Source organism: Dendrobates tinctorius, unplaced genomic scaffold (assembly GCF_039654945.1).
Source record: "Dendrobates tinctorius isolate UK_male_01 unplaced genomic scaffold, ASM3965494v1 ptg000003l, whole genome shotgun sequence".
NCBI lineage: Eukaryota > Metazoa > Chordata > Amphibia > Anura > Dendrobatidae > Dendrobates > Dendrobates tinctorius.
The window spans coordinates 63,197,525-63,214,713 of NW_027361671.1; positions in this window are offsets into that span (position 1 = coordinate 63,197,525).

The following is a 17,189-nucleotide window of genomic DNA, read 5'->3' on the forward strand; positions in this document are numbered from 1 at the left end:
CCTTCTCTGCCAGGCAAGTGGTAATCTTTACCCGGGGCAAGTGTGTTATGTTTGTGAGTATCCAACATGTATTCCATGAAGCTAAATAATTGTGATAGTGGTGTCCTATATACAGGCTCATTCACAGAAGTAAAGGAATGCTTTGCTGGTCAATTTCTGGACCTTCATATTAAGGAAAAAAAATGTATACATGGGATCTGTGATGAGGGCTAAACAAGTTCGATAATCATGTGTTCAAACATCTATATTGTTCCTGCAGATATCCAGGAAAAGATTATGGGAAGCCCCAGGAAATTAACACAAATTATCACACATGCACACATCAGAAGACCAACATGTTGAGTAAAAAAAAAAAAATGTGGATAAGCAGAAGCATATGGCATATTGTAGTTGACTACTAGATATCATCGCAGACAGTCATTTGGACCACTTTGAAAACCTCATGACTGATGAAGCATAAGCCCATCTAACCGGTTGTGTTAATTATCAGAGCAATAGATGATGGCACCAAGACAATTCACACAAACTCATCCAACAGCAACTTCATGATCCAAATCTCACTTGGTACACGGATTTGAAGTCTAATATTCTTTGATAATGTCAACACTAATGTAAAATGTGAACACAGCCATGCAGAGTTAACTGAACAAGTGCATGATTGGTTTTTCAGCAAGAAATTGGGTTCTGTTTTCCATTTTTTTTTTACAACCAAATCAATGCATAACTAGCTAAGATTTGCCACTCAGTAACTGCCTGTGACAACTGATCATTTTTATTTTATTTTTTTAAATATAGGGTATCTTGCCACCTTGTTTTTTTCAGACCTAGATATACACAAGTAGTTATTGGGGAAAAAATAAAAAAAAATTAACTATTTCCAGAACGTCCATAGACTAAAACTGCTTCACGAACCATGATGTGTATATGTACGTCATATGTATATATAAGTCGTATGTCATGTCTCCCCTTTGATGCAGGCTCCGGTGCAGAGCCTGCATGTTTTCCAGCACATGACAGCTGATCAAACAGCTGAAGGTGGAATCACAACCTACAGTTGTTAACATGTTAAATGCCTATGTCAATTTCTGACAGTGCTATTTAACATGATCTGGCTGGAAGCACATCACTAACTCCACCCTTTCGTCCCCCGTCACTTGATCACAGGACGCCGATGGTTTGGCATGACAACTGGAAGCCTGCAGGAGACCTCTGTGGTTGTCATTGCCGATTTGCTACGAGCGCTACCCCCCTTTTGCCCCATTCAAAATAAAACAACAACAAAATATTAAAAATACACATTTGGTATTGCCGCATTTAGAAATTCATGATCTATCAAAATGCAAAAAGAATCCGGTAGATGGCGTAACGAGAAAAAAAAATTAGAAACGCCAGAATTAGTTTTTTTGTTCAACACAGCATTGTAATAAAATGCAATAATATGCCATCATTAGATGATATCTACTCCAAAATTGTATCGATAAAAGCATCAGCTCGGCGCTCAAAAAATAAGCCCTCACCCAGCCCAGATCCCGAAAAATGAATACGCTACAGGTCTCGGAAAATGGCACTGTTTTTTTTTTTTTTTTAACTAAATTTTTATTCTTTTTTGCACCACTTAAATTAAAATGAACATATAAATGTTCGGTATCTGTGGATTCGTAATGACCTGGAGAATCATAATGGCAAGTCATTTTAAGCATTTAGTGAACATGGTAAAAAAAACAATTGTGGAATTGCACTTTTTTTTTGCAATTTCACCATGCTTGGATTTTTTTTCCCGGTTTCCAGCACATAATATGGTAAAATCAATGATGTTCAAAAGTGCAACTCGTACAGCAAAAAACAAGCCTTCACACTGCCATATTGACAGAAAAATAAAAATTTCTGGCTCTGGGACGGTGAGCAACTAACAAAAACTGAAAATGGTCCGGGGGTGGAGGGGTTAAGCAGAACTGTAGTTTCAACAAACACCTGCATAACAAAATAGTACAGGCGCTTACAAGAAATTTTGTGATATACTCTGCTCAAAAAAATAAAGGGAACACTAAAATACCACATCCTAGATATCTCTGAATAAAATGTAACAATTATCAATGTAAAACAAAATGATTATCCCATGGAGGCCTGGATTTGGAATGATACTCAAAATCAAAGTGGAAAATCAAATTACAGGCTGCTCCAACTTCAGTGGAAATGCCTCATGACAAGGAAAAGATGCTCAGTAATGTGTGTCCTCCACGTGCCTGCATGACCTCCCTACTGTACAATGCCTGGGCATGCTCCTGATGAGGTGGCAGATGGTCTCCTGAGGGATCTCCTCCCAGACCTGGACTAAAGTATCCACCAACTACTGGACAGTCTGTGGTGCAACGTGACTGTGCATGGAACGAGACATGATGTCCCAGATGTGCTCAATCGGATTCTACTCTGGGGAATGGGCGGGCCAGTCCATAGCTTCAATGCCTTCATCTTGCAGGAACCACTGACACACTCCAGCCACATGAGGTCTGGCATTGTCCTACATTAGGAGGAACCCAGGGCCAACCGCACCAGCATATGGTCTCACAAGGGGTCTGAGGGTCTCATCTTGGTACCTAATGGCAGTCAGGCTACCTCTGGTGAGCTCATGGAGGGCTGTGCGGCCCTCCAAAGAAATGCCACCCCACACCATTACTGACCCACTGCCAGAGCGGTCATGCTGAAGGATGTTGCAGGCAGCAGATCGCTCTCCACAGCGTCTCCAGACTCTGTCACGTCTGTCATGTGCTCAGTGTGAACTTGCTTTCAACTGTGAAGAGCACAGGGCGCCAGTGGCGAATTTGCCAATCCTGGTGTTCTGTCGCAAATGCCAAGCATTCTGCACGGTGTTGGGCTGTGAGCACATCCCCCATCTGTAGACGTCGGGCCCTCAGACCATCCTCATGGAGTTGGTTTCTAACCATTTGTGCAGACACATGCATGTTTGTGGCCTGCTGGAGGTCATTTTGCAGGGCTCTGGCAGTGCTCATCCTGTTCCTCCTTGCATAAAGGTGGAGGTAGCGGTCCTGCTGCTGTGTTGTTGCTCTCCTATGGCCTGTCTCCTGGTAGCGCCTTCATCCTCTGGACACTACGCTGACAGACACAGCAAACCTTGCCACAGCTCGCATTGATGTGCCATCCTGGATGAGCTGCACTACCTGAGCCACTTGTGTGGGTTGTAGAGTCCGTCTCATGCTGCCACGAGTGTGAAAGCACAACCAACATTCAAAAGTGACCAAAACATCAGCCAGAAAGCATTGGTCCTGCGATGTGGTCTGTGGTCCCCACCTGCAGAACCACTCCTTTTATTGAGGGTGTCTTGATAATTGCCAATAATTTCCATCTCTTGTCTATTCCATTTGCACAAAAGCAGGTGAAATTGATTGTCAATCAGTGTTGCTTCCTAAGTGAACAGTTTGATTTCAAAGAAGTTTGATTTACTTGGAGTTATATTCTGTTGTTTAAGTGTTCCCTTTATTATTTTTTAGCAGTGTATTTTAGCTGAGAAATCGGTTTCCTTCACCACTTACCATACACTGGTTTCCTGCCTCCTCAACTCGCCATCCACTGTGAAAAAGCAGCTTAAAGGGAATGTCACCCCTTTTTTCGACCATGAGCTGCCGGCACCGACATCAGGGGCTTATCTACAGCATTCTGTAATGCTGTAGATAAGCCCCCGATGTAACCTAAAAGATAAGAAAAACAAGTTAGATTATACTCACCCAGGGAGGCGGTCCGGTCCGATGGGTGTCGCGGTCTGGTCCGGCGCCTCCCATCTTCATATGATGCCGTCCTCTAATTTGCTGCCTGTCATGGCTCTGGCGCACTGCTTTGCCCTGATGAGGGCAGAGCAGAGTCCTGCAGTGCGCAGGTGTCAGAAGAGGTCCGGCGCCTGCGCACTGCAGTATTCTGCTCTGCTCTCAATAGAGCAGTGCGCCGGAGCCACAACAGGCAGCAAAGAAGAGGACGGCATCGTATGAAGATGGGAAATGCCGGACTGCCCCCCGGGTGAGTATAATCTAACTTGTTTTTCTTATCTTTCAGGTTACATCGGGGGCTTATCTACAGCATTACAGCTCCTTTCCGCGCACTCCCGCGGTCTCAGTCGAGCGGCGGAGGTGACACTGCGGAAGGGGCGGGGCCGGGAACGCCGAAGTCAGGTGCCGGCCGGCTTTCCGGTGTGCACGGTTGTCCGGGGTGGCGGGCGGGGGGGCTGGAGCATGCGGGGGGGTCCCGGGTGGGAGGTGCCACGGCCAGAACCCTGCTGACCCGGACACCGGGAGGCCTTATAAGGCAGGAGGTGACTCTACTGGGGTGCTTCTGGAAACCCAGCAATGGAGGCGACAGAAGCCCCCATAGAGCAGCAGGACGAGGTGCAGGAGCGCCCACAGAAACAGGCCACGGTGAAGTCTCATGCGAGTGGCCAGCAGAAGAAACAAACGAACGAGCGAACAGAGCCGCAGAAGTTCCTCCAGATTAAAGGACCCTCCTGCCTCCCTCCGTGATCCGGTACCTGCCTCATCTGCATGGGTAAGAGATCTCCGTGAATGTACCCTGATGCAGTGTTCCCTTATGTTTTTTCGCAGGGGAGGAACGCTACGGGAAAACAGAAGCACAGGCAATGTGCCCTCTGTAGTTGCCCCTTGCCAGACGGCCACCCTAAAAAGTTGTGTCAGCCATGCGTGCGACAAACGGTAGGGGTTGGAAGGGGACGATGGCCCAGGGGTAGATTGACAGGCCCTTACACTCTCCCCCATCCATACAGGTAGAGGAAGAAACGCCGGACTTCACCACAAGCCTGAAGGAGATAATCAGGACAGAGATGAAGGACCTATCTAAAGGGGATTCTTCTAGGAGGAGAGAAATTAGTTTTACAGGTTCAGAGTCCTCGACCGCCCCTAGGAACGATGACTCCTCAGATTCCCCGGCCTCCACTTCGTCTTCTTCGGAGGAAGACTCTAGCCGATTCTGCTTCCCTTCAGACCAAATGGATAGGCTAGTTAAAGCAATAAGGTCCACTATGGGGGTAGCAGACGCAAAGCCAGAACTTTCGGCACAGGACGATGTTCGGGGGTCTAGATCCCAGAAAGCGTAGGGCCTTTCCATTAAATAAGGTCCAGAGCCTGATAGGGAATGGAAAAGACCTGAAAAAAGGGGAACCATGCCACCAGCCTTCAAGCGGAGGTACCCTTTTGATGACCCAGTGGTAAACAGATGGGATAAGGCCCCTAAGCTGGACGCGGCAGTAGCCAAAGCCTCCAAAAAATCCTCCATACCTTTCGACGACACGGCCTCCTTAAAAGACCCGCTGGATAAAAAAAAACGGATTCTTTTCTAAAGGGAACATGGGAGATGTCAGCAGGCGCTCTAAGACCGGCGATAGCTGCCACATGTATGGCCAGATCCATGATGGTCTGGCTAGATCAACTGGATTCCCAGCTGAAGGACGGAGCCTCAAGTGCATCCATTCGAAAAACTACCGATCATCCAAAGTGCTGCGGCTTTTTTGGCTGATGCTTCGGCAGACTGTGAGGATGGCGGCTAGAACCGCGAGGTTATCTAATGCAGCTTGAAGGGCTCTCTGGTTAAAATGCTGGCCAGGAGATATACAGGCCAGGTCACGTCTCTGCTCCATTCCGTGTGAGGGGGAATATCTGTTTGGCCCCGTCCTGGATGAACTTTTAGAGAAAGCCGGGAATGATAAAAAGAAGTTCCCCAGTCTGCCAAACCCTTCTTATAGACGTCCCTTTACCAGGAAAGGATATTTTCATAGAATGCTGTCCAGGGATCAGGGCAGATGGGATGACAGAAGAAGGAAAGGTACAGAATTCATGTTCGGAGGAGGGGGGCACCAGGAAGGTCCAGCACGTGACACTAAAAAGCCGCCCCAATGACTAGTTGCTCCGGTAGGGGGGAGACTAGCTGCCTTCTACCCAGCCTGGTCTATGATTTCTAGTAGTAACTGGATACTGGGGGTGATAGCGGCGGGTCTACAACTAGAATTTGCCCGGGTTCCCCAAGATCGATTTAAGGTCACCCCACTCAGGTCTTCCACATCAGAACAAGCTGCCCTGGAGGCCGAGGTTCATGATCTTTGCCGCAAGAAAGTCCTAACTATGGTTCCAGAGGGAGAAAGGGGGAAAGGTTTCTACTCCCCTCTGTTCCTGGTCCGCAAGCCAGACAGCTCCTTTAGGACTATAATAAATCTTAAGTCCCTCAACGAATTCCTGGTCATACGCCGGTTTAAAATGGAGACAATTCAACAATAAAATTGCTGTTTCAAAATTGTTTTATGGTGGTGTTAGATTTAAAAGATGCCTACTACCATATACCATTCATGCAGCTCATCAGCGTTTCCTCAGAGTGGCGGTTCAGTTAGATGGGTCAGTTCAACATTTCCAATATACAGCCCTCTCCTTTGGGGTGGCAGTCTCTCCCCGGATGTTTACTAAAGTGGTAGCGGAAGTTATGGCCCATCTACGTGAATCAGACATTCTGGTAGTCCCCTACTTAGATGACTTCCTGATTGTAGGGAAAACGGCGAAACATTGTTTGGAACAGCTACAAAGGGCAATGTCTGCCCTAGAGCGGTTAGGATGGCTGCTTAACATTAAAAAATCTCGGTTACAGCCAATGAGAGTCCAACAATTTTTGGGCCTGATCCTGGATTCTGAGAAACAGGAATGCCGTCTGCCTCCGGAGAAGCTTGTTCGCCTACACTATCAGGTCCTGAACGCTTCCAATAACCCTACCATGTCCCTCAGGAAAGCCATGTCCCTTCTGGGTTCTCTTTCGTCCTGTATCCCGGCGGTCCAGTGGGACCAGTTTCATTCAAGAACACTACAGGGCGAGGTTTTAGCGCATCAAGGAATCCTTGGGGGTTACTTAGAGGGCCAGCTAACCTTGTCCCAAAACACAAGGGAGTCCCTAGAGTGGTGGCTAAACAAGAATAATTTATCCAGAGGGGTTCCCTGGGAGTATGACATATCCCGCATAGTCACCACGGATGCTAGCCCTTCCGGTTTGGGGCTCATATGGGTGAGATTCTGGTCCAGGGCCTATGGGAGCATCATCAGATAGAAATGTCATCTAACCTGAAAGAGTTGACAGCAGTAGAACAGGCAGCTAAGAAGCTACTTGTGTATCTACGGGGCCATCATGTACGAGTGTTCTCCGACAATCAGGTCACCGTGGCTTATATCAACCACCAAGGCGGGACTCGTTCCAAACCCCTCTACATATAAAAGGGAAAGAAAACATCACGGCAGATTTCTTAAGCTGCAATCTGCTAAAGCAGGGAGAATGGTCCCTAAAAAACTCCATCTTCGACCTGATTTGTACAAAAGTGGGGACAACCAGAGGTAGATCTCTTCGCCACCATGGAAAACAGAAAATTAAGACAATTATGCTCCCTAAATCCCAGAGAGAACCCCCTGGCGGTAGATGCCTTTCTGATAAAGTGGGTCTTCAGGCTAGCCTACGCCTTCCCTCCCCTATCTCTACTACACCTGGTGATGAGGAAAATCAGGAGAGACAGAGCAAGGGTGATAGTTATTGCTCCATTTTGGCCGGAGGGCATGGTTCTCATGCCTCAGGACCATGTCGGTGTCTGATCCTTGGGTTCTCCCGGACATCCCGGATCTCCTATCCCAAGGCCCAGTCTTTCATCCTCAGGTAGCTGGCCTACATCTGACGGCATGGAGTTTGAACGGACACTGCTAAAAGATAAAGGCTTCTCCCTAGACCTGATTAACACCCTACTTAAAAGTAGAAAAATCATTACTACCAAAATTTGTCAGAATTTGGAAGAAATTCCTTCAGAACTCTGGAATAGTCACTGGGGGTTCAGCGCCTATAAATCAAATCTTAGAGTTTCTTCAGAAAGGTCTGGACATGGGGCTTTCCACTAGTACCCTTAAGGTACAAGTATCAGCCTTGGGGGCCCTCTTTAGCTGCAACATCGCAGGTAACTACTGGGTCAGTAGATTCATTAAGGCAGCAAGTAGATCCAGGCCAATAGTGAAGGATAGATTCATGCTGTGGGACTTGAACCTAGTCCTCACGGCTATGACAGAAGCTCCATTCGAACCTATCTCATCAGCTTCCATAAAAAACCTGTCCCTCAAAGTAGCCTTCCTGGTAGCTCTGACGTCAGCTCGTAGAGTAAGCGACATTCAGGCATTATATAGGTGTCCTCCTTATATACAGTTTAAGGACAATAGGGTAATACTCAGACCTGATCCAGCGTACTTACCTAAGGTAGTTTCTAGCTTTCACAGGACACAGGAAATAGTCCTTCCATCCTTCCTCCCTAATCCAACTAATGAGAAGGAAGAGAAACTACACACCCTGGATGTTTGGAGATGCCTCATAGAATATCTGGCAGTTACCGATCCCTGGAAAAAAGATAATGCCCTGTTTGTCTCCCATCAAGGCCCTAGGAAAGGTTTTAGAGCGTCAAAAAATACAATAGCCAGGGGGATTAGACAGGCGATTTCAATAGCATACATCTCAAAAGGCAGGTCGCCACCAGGGAAGCTGAGGGCACATTCCACCAGAGCCATGGCGACCTCGTGGGCCGAGAGATCAGAAGTCTCCATTGACCAGATATGTAAGGCGGCCACTTGGTCCTCTCCGAGCACCTTTTATAGTCATTATAGGCTAGACTTGGGTGCTTCCACAGACCTCTCTTTTGGTATAAGGGGGCTGCAGGCTGTAGTCCCTCCCTAAATAGTTATTACTCTCTGTAATTCTCTCAGGTGGTGCTGTCATGGACGACCGAATAAAGTCTTAGTTACTCACCGGTTAACGGTATTTTTTGGAGTCCATGACAGCACCCGTATATTCCCTCCCTTTAGTTTAATTCGGGTGTGCACTTCTTCCTCTTATATGTACACGGGTAATTTAAATAGTCGTGTAGAGTATTGTATATAAACTATGCTATTAACAATTGTGGTCCTCTTGTGCTCTGTAATCCAACTGATGCGTGGGAGAGGTGCCGCCCTTTTGTATCTGTAGGTTTCCTGTTCCTGAAGGGCAGATCCCCTCAGGTGGTGCTGTCATGGACTCCGAAAAATACCGTTAACTGGTGAGTAACTAAGACTTTTCTTATGTTGCTGCAGCTTGCCTGTGTGCTTAGTTACCAGTTGATTTCAAATTAGAGAGCTAAACTGATGAAAATGCAGGATACAATTTAGTGTTATTCCTCAAATACAAAAACAGTGCGCTTAAATGTTACTCGAAAAACGGTTACCCTTTAAACAACCAAATGGTCCTGATTTTGCTTTGCTGTGTTTTTAAAAAATGTAATTACAGAATCAGCAGCTGCATAAGGTCCTGCAGGAGCGGGAAGCTGATTGTCAGACACAGCCAGACTCCCTATAGAGAAGGCAGAATTGGTTTATTACCATTTTTGCCTTCCTGATTGCTGTCTACAGCAGTAGACAAACTCTGTGTGTATAATAAAGGAAGCACAGACCGTGCTTCAGCCTCTGGATGTGATGATCATGTTATCACTGGGTGTCAGGTTGGAGCCAGAGCTGCTGGGCACTGTCAGACCTAGATTACCTGTGTTGCTCAAGCATTTGGCTGAATTTGCACTGTAACTGAGGTTAATATACCAGCACCAGGGGAAATGTGCAATCTTAAAAAGTTTTAACCCTTCGTGAAATATGATGTAAACTTACATCATATGTTGTGTCCCTGCCTTTGATGCTGGCTCACAGGCTGAGCCCGCATCCTTCCCGACTCATATTGGCTGATTTGATCATCCATCATGTGCCTCTAACAGTTGCGGCTGGAGTGGAGCTCTACCCGCTGCTGTTAACCTGTTAAATCCTGTTTTCAATCTCTGTCAGCGATACTAACAAGCACTGACAGGGGCACGCTTCGTTTCACGCTGTCGTTGGCGTGTCCATGATGTGATCAATCACGGCACGCTGATGGGTTGTCATGACAGCTAGGGGTCTCCTGAAACCCCCCGCCGTGCCTGTCATTACATTAGTCCTGTGAAAGCCTGCCCATAGGAGATCGTGATTTTCACTATATATACATATATATATATATATATATATATCTCAGAAGTGATCAGTCAATCGCAGCTTCAAGGGGGACAGACAAATGTAGTAAAAAGTGGGGGAAAAAGTTTTAATCCCTTAACAACCAGAGCTTTTTTTTGGTTTTGCATTTTCATTTTTTGTTCCCCTTCTTCCCAGAGCCATAACTTTTTTATTTTTTGGTCAACAAGGCCATGTGAGGCCTTGTTTTTTTGCGGGCCAAGTTGTACTTTTGAACAACACCATTGATTTTACCATGTTGTGTACTCGAAATTGGGGTAAAAAATTCCAAGTGCTGCGAAATTGTAAAAAAAAGTTGTCTGAGTTTTTTTTTTTCACCATGTTCACTAAATTATTATTATGCATTTATATAGTGCCATTTATTCCATCGCACTTTACATATGAAAAGGGGAAATATACACAAGTACAATAAACGTGTAAGACAAGAGACACAAGTACAGAAGGAGAGAGGACCCTGCCTGCGAGGGCTCAGATTCTACAGGGATGGGTGAGGATACACTAGGAGAGGGTAGAGCTGGTTGTGCGGTGGTTCAGTAGACTGAGGATCATTGCAGGCTGTAGGCTTGTCCGAACAGCTGGGTCTTCAGGTTCTTCTTGAAGGTTTCCGTTGTTGGTGAGAGTCTGATGTGTTGGGGTAGAGAGTTCCAGAGTATGGGGGAAGCACGGGAGAAGTCTTGTATGGGGTTGGGGGGAGTAGAGAAGATATTGAGAGGAACGAAGGTTGCGTGTGGGTAGGTACCGGGAGACCATGTCACAGATGTATGGAGGAGACAGGTTGTGAATGCTAAAACTGACCTGCCATTATGATTCTCCAGATCATTACGAGTTCATAGACACTAAATATGTCTAGGTTCTTTTTTATTTAAGTGGTGAAAAAAAATTCCAAAGTTAAAAAAAAAAAAAAAATGGTGCCATTTTCTGATACCTGTAGCGTATCCATTTTTCGTCATATGGGGTTGGGTGCAGATCTGGTCTTTTGATCGCCCGTTATTGCATTTTAATGCAATGTTGCGGCAACCAAAAAAAGAAATTCTGGCATTTTGAATTTTTTTTTCTTGTTACGCCGTTTAGCGAGCAGGTTAATTCTTTTTTATATTGATTGGGCGATTCTGAATGCAGTGATACCAAAGATGTTAGTTTTTTTATTATTGTTTTATTCTGAAGGGGGGTGAATGGAACTTTTTATATTTTTTTTTTAACTTTTTTAATATTTTTAAAAACTTATTTTTTACTTTTACCATGTGTCTCCATGGAAAACTAGAAGCTGCCATAACCTGATCGTCTCTGCTACCTAGAGGCGATGATCAGATCACCTGTATGTAGCAGAATTGCTGACTTGCTATAAAAGCCAACTACCAGGCTGCACTCATCTCAATCCGGCATTGACAACCATGTCTGTGGGAGTGGAATCGCATGTTAAATGCCGCTGTCAGTTTGACAGCGGCACTTAACGGGTTAATAGCTGCAGGTGGATCACGATCCTGGAAAAGATGTGGGCTCAGCACCGGAGCCCACATTTAAGGGCTCATAGCCACTTGCGAGAGACTCGCACAATTCTCGTGCGAGTCTCTCGCATGAAAACCTGGCACTGCCGCCGGCACTGGGACCGGAGCGTGCGGCTACATGTGTTTATATGCAGCCGCACGCTCCGGTCCCAGTGCCAGCAGGAGTGCAAGGTTTTCATGCGAGAGACTTGCACGAGAATCGTGTGAGTCTCTCGCATGTGAGTATGAGCCCTAAAGGAGGGAGTCCAACATCAGCATACTATTACACCTGATGTCGGAAAGGGGGATTAAAAAATGTAACCCAAAAAAATTAAATTCAAATTGTCCCCCTTTTGTCCCATTAAAAATAAAACTTATTAAAAAAAGAGATTTGGAATCTGTGTCTTGTAAGGCTGAGTTCACACGTGGCGTTTTTTTCGCGTTTCCGCGATTTTGCCGCAAAAAATAAGCATCCCATGCATTCCTATGGGATTCCGCAATGCTGTGCTAATGCTGCGGTTTTTACCGCGGCGGAATCGCTTTGCGGTAAAAACCGCAGCATGCTCATTAATTTTGCGGAATCGCGGCGATCCCGCACCCATAGGAATGCATTGTTCCGCTTCCCGCATGTGGCTGTGCACACCATGCGGAAAGTAAGCAGAACATTTGCGGATGGTACCCACGGTCCGGAGGAGAGGAGACTGTCCTCCGGGCTTTGGGTACCATATCCCTGTAAAAAATAGAATTTAAAATAATAAATATTGTTATTCTTACTTTCCGGCGTACCGCGCAGCATTCCCGCTTCTCTCCACGCTCTCGTTCCCAGTAATCCTTTGCGAAAATGCCCGCGATAGCGTCCGTTCTCGCGGGATCGCGACGTCTCGTGGTCATTGGCGCGACGTCATCGCGGGCATTTTCGCAAAGGATTACTGGGAACGGCTGCGCGGGACGTAGGAAGGTAAGAATAACACCATTTTTTTTAATTTTTTTTTTTACATTTTATCTTTTACTACTGATGCTGCATAGGTGGCCTCAGTAGTAAAAAGTTGGTCACACTTGTCAAACACTGTTTGACGAGTGTGACCAACCTGTCAATCAGTTCTCCAAGCGATGCTACAGATCGCTTGGAAAACGCTAGCATTTTGCAAGCTAAATATGCTTGCAAAATGCTAGTTTTTCCAGCGGAAAAATCGCAGGAATTTAAAAAGCGATTTTCCCGCGGAATGGAATTCCGGAATTCTCGCGGTAATTTCCGCGAGAGTTCCGGTACGTGTGAACGTAGCCTAAAAGTCTGAGCCATCAAAATATTAAATAATCCAATCCATAAACAGTGTAACGAAAAATAATCAATATGCCAGAATTTGTTGGGTTTTTTTTGTCCCTTGCAACATTACAATAAAATGCAATGAGAGGCAATTAAAACATCATATCTAATCCAAAATGCTCTTAGTAAAAACATCAGCTAAGGGTGCAAAAATAAGCTTTAATACAGCCCAATATCACGAAAAATGAAGACGGTACGGGTCTTGGAATATGGTGACAAAGGCAAGAATTTTTTTCTTAAAAATTTCTGCATTTTTTTTCCACTTAAAAAAAAACAAAAAAGCACTATACATGTCTGGTATCTGTGTACTCGGATTGACGTAGAGAATCATATTGCCAGGTCTGTTTTGCCATGTAGTGAACAAAGTAGATTAAAAAAAATTGCACTAATTTTGCAATTTCAACACACTTAGAATTTTTTTCCCACTTTCCATAATAAAATGAATGGTGGTAAAACTAGTCCCACAAAAAAAATCAAGCCCTCATACCGTTGTATTGATGGGAAAATTAAAAAGTTATGGCTCTTGGAGAAAGGGGAGGAAAAAATGAAACCAGAAAATGGCCATGACATGGAAGTGGTTAAATGTTGAAATGCCTCTAAAGGTCTCCTGATCTTGTGGGGGGGGGGGGGGGAGCATAAAAGAAAGAGAATGAAATAAAGTCACTGTTAGTATGAATTTCTGTTTGTAGCACTTCTTTCGTCAAATTAAAGCATATGTCCAAAATATTAAACAGTTGTTTGTTTTTTTTAGTCGTCCTTTGTGGTCATACAAAATGGCCATGTATTTCCGATTTTTTTTTTTTCTTTTCCATCTGATATTGGAAAAAATAGCAAATAAAAATTAGGCCCCATGTGTCATGAAAAAAGAGACATTTAATGTAAGTGAAACCATTTTTACAGCTGTTTCAGGCCGACTTCACATTTGCGGATGTCAGCTGTGGAGGGCTGCGTAGTTCCTCCGTGAAGCTCCGCCCACTGCTGCACCTCCTCTGGTCAGCTCCGCCTACATCTGCATGCCGTGCGGATGGTAAGCTTGCATTGTTTTGACTCTGTGGCGACCCGCGTCGAACGCAACGTGTTGCAAAACGACACATGCAGACGCATCCACATACGTCTGCGTGGCCTGCGTACCCAATGTTAAAGACAGGCACGCAGGCCGCATGCAGACATAGGCGGAGCTGACCGGAGGAGGTGCGGCAATGGGCGAAGCTTCACGGAGGAACTACGCAGCCCTCCGCACCTCTGACGATTGTTAGTGTGAAACTAGCCTTAGAACTGCGTGTACAAAAAAAAATGGTCTGGTTAGGAGCATGGCAAAATTACCTGCTTTTAAACTAATTAGAAAGGTGCCCAGAAAGATGAACTTTTTTCAGTGTACTCTTGCTAAAAAAAATTGATTGTAAAGATATTTGTTTTATTATAGGGATGTCTGTACAAGTCCCCTCTATAATGTAAAGTGCTGCGGAATATGTTGGCGCTATAGAAATAAAATTATTATTATTATTATGGATGGGGCAGTATAATTACTAATTCTGCCTGCCTAATGTAGAGGTGCTGAGCATGCACGGTAAATCTATATTGTCCTTTCATTATTTACGATCAGCGGTAAAAGAGTAATATTCCATGTCTACTAGAGTAGTATTTTACAGAGCCAGCCAGGACGGAGGAATCTAATTTTAGGGTTCTTTTACACTTGCCGTGTTTTTGCAGGCCATTTTTGCGGTCCCAATAGATTTCTATGAGGCCGCAAAAACGGCTCACAAAAATTAGTCGGCGCGCCGTATGGCCGTATTTACGGCTGTGAAAAAATATCGAGCTTCCACAATATTTTCCACGGCTTACGGCCACGCCCCCCATTTAAATCAATGGTGCCGCAAAAACAATGGAAGCTTGTTTTTGCGGTACACCATATTTGCAGAACGCCGTTTTGTTTTTTAGCCAACTTTTTAAAACATAAAAAACGGCGATCCGAAAAAGATTTTTGCGGCCCGTTTTTGCGGCAGACCGTGAAAATTATGGAAATATGGGCCGCAAAAATCACGAAGTGTAAAAGAAGCATAACTGCGGTGTGCCCAGCTAGCATGACATATTTGCTATGTTTCCTCGGCTATCTAATTTGTGTGGCTACCGTGACAGAAGACAGACTCCTCCATCTTGGTAGGTTCTGTAAATACTATGGCGATGGTGCAGGATTTTAAGAGTTACTTTCGCATTCAATGACCAAGCAGAGTGCAGGGAATCTCAAAGTTGTGTGATTTCTCCTCCTATTCTGGGTTCAAGGGATTTTTTTTTCCTGGGATTGTTCTAGGTTACAAATTTGAGAAAATGAAGAGTTCTCTCCAGGGAACAAAGCTGCCTGGTTTTAGGTGAATAAAGGGTACCTTGTGTAACCAGTGTGTTTGCAAAAGTCTCCAAGTGTTCACATGGTGCGCAACTTAAGATCCAGATAGAGACGCCTTTCGTCTTATCTGGGGAGGTGATAGGAGAACTCTCCATGAGCTTGTGATTAGATAATTTAGGCGTAGGATGGAAGCGAAAATGGTTCTTGTGCTTTCATTTTCCATAGGCGATGCAGAAGGGATTACCTCTTCATTGTAGAATTTAGTCACTGTGCATTTAAAGGGACAATTGTTCTTTTAGAAACTGTTAGGACTCTAATAATGAAAGGTGACAGATTTAAAAAAAAAAAAAAAAGTGAAAGAAAATCACCACAACTTGTCCCTCTCCATATAATGAAGCAGTTGGACAGGACCTGGGGGCCCTAAATGGGGCTAGATGGCAGGAAGGATGAACATACAGTTGAGCAAATCGCAGTCTCTGCTCCAATAAAAAGACATACTTGAAATGCAATAAGGGGAATACTTCACATTACTACTGTGATGAAAGATGACTATGAGCAAGTGCTTACTATGGCCTCTTTTACATCAGTTTTTTGCCATCAGTCGCAATCCAACAGTTTTGAAAAAAAACTGATCCATTGCAGATTGTGAAAAACTGATGCGACGGATCCGTTTTTTTGCTGGATCCGACTGCCCTACCTGGTAATAATAATTGGAGCATGCTCAGTTTATAAAAAACAAAATCAGTCGCTGGATTCCGTGATTTGACCGACAGCGACGGATCCTGTGCCCGCAGGTTTCCTTTATAGCCAACGACGGACGGCGCTGGATCCGTAGCTGTCGGACTTTTCGACGGAGACAAAATGTTACTTTGTCCGTTGTCTCCGCCCGACGGACACAAAATTTCCGACAGATCCAGTGAACGACGGATGAAACGTGAGGCCAGCCGTCGCTACTACAAGTTTGAGAAAAAAAACAGATCCAGCGTCATCAGTCGCTGGATCCGTTTTTTTCTAAAAATGACGGATTGCGACTTATGGCAAAAAACTGATGTGTGAAAGAGGCCTAAAGTAGACATGGCAGGAGAGCGAACAGGTCCTTCTTACAATATTGCTATTAAGACATTGGATATATATGATGGTTAACTGGCACTATTGCAGCCTCCTCTATGGCCTCGAGCACCAATGTCTGTGTGAAATCTGCAAAGGTTTTAGTCCAGGTTTCTATTTGTGCAGCGTTGTCAAATGTGAAAAACGACAGTTGAAACAAGTAAAATCTCTAATCTGGTATTTTTCTTGTACAAGCGAAGTAGGCAAGACACATATATGACCTTTTGCTGCAATTTACTGTATGATGTTTTACTTATCAAAGTTGGACTTTAAAATCTAACAAAAATATATAATATACTTCTAAAAGGCAACACAATGAGAATATTTCACACAATCTTGAATGTCTCTAGAATCTCCACAGAACATTTAGTGCAACTACTACACAAACACAACGGCCAGTGACAGTATCTACTGTACATGTTAAATGATGAGGTCTCCGAACAATGCATTTATGTGTAAATCTTTTAATAGTGCTGAGTTTTTACAAAAACGTATCTATACAAGGCACATTGAATGATTTCAGAACAATATCACATGAGAATCAGTATTTCCTTTACTGTATATAGATAGATACATATACTGTATTGTTCGCTTTGTAAGATGCACTTTTTCCCCCCAAAATTTGGGGGGAAAATAGGGGTGCGTCTTACAATGCGGATATACCTTATCTGTGCTGCCGCTGCGGGTGTTTCATGCTTGCCGCCACACTCTGTCCCCGGGTGCTGCAACCGCGTTCTATCCCCCGGTGTTTGCCGCGCTCTGTCCCGTGCTGCATGGGGGGCTCTGCTGTTGCATCCTCCATGCTTGCCTGTGCTATGGATTCCTTCCAGGAAAATGGC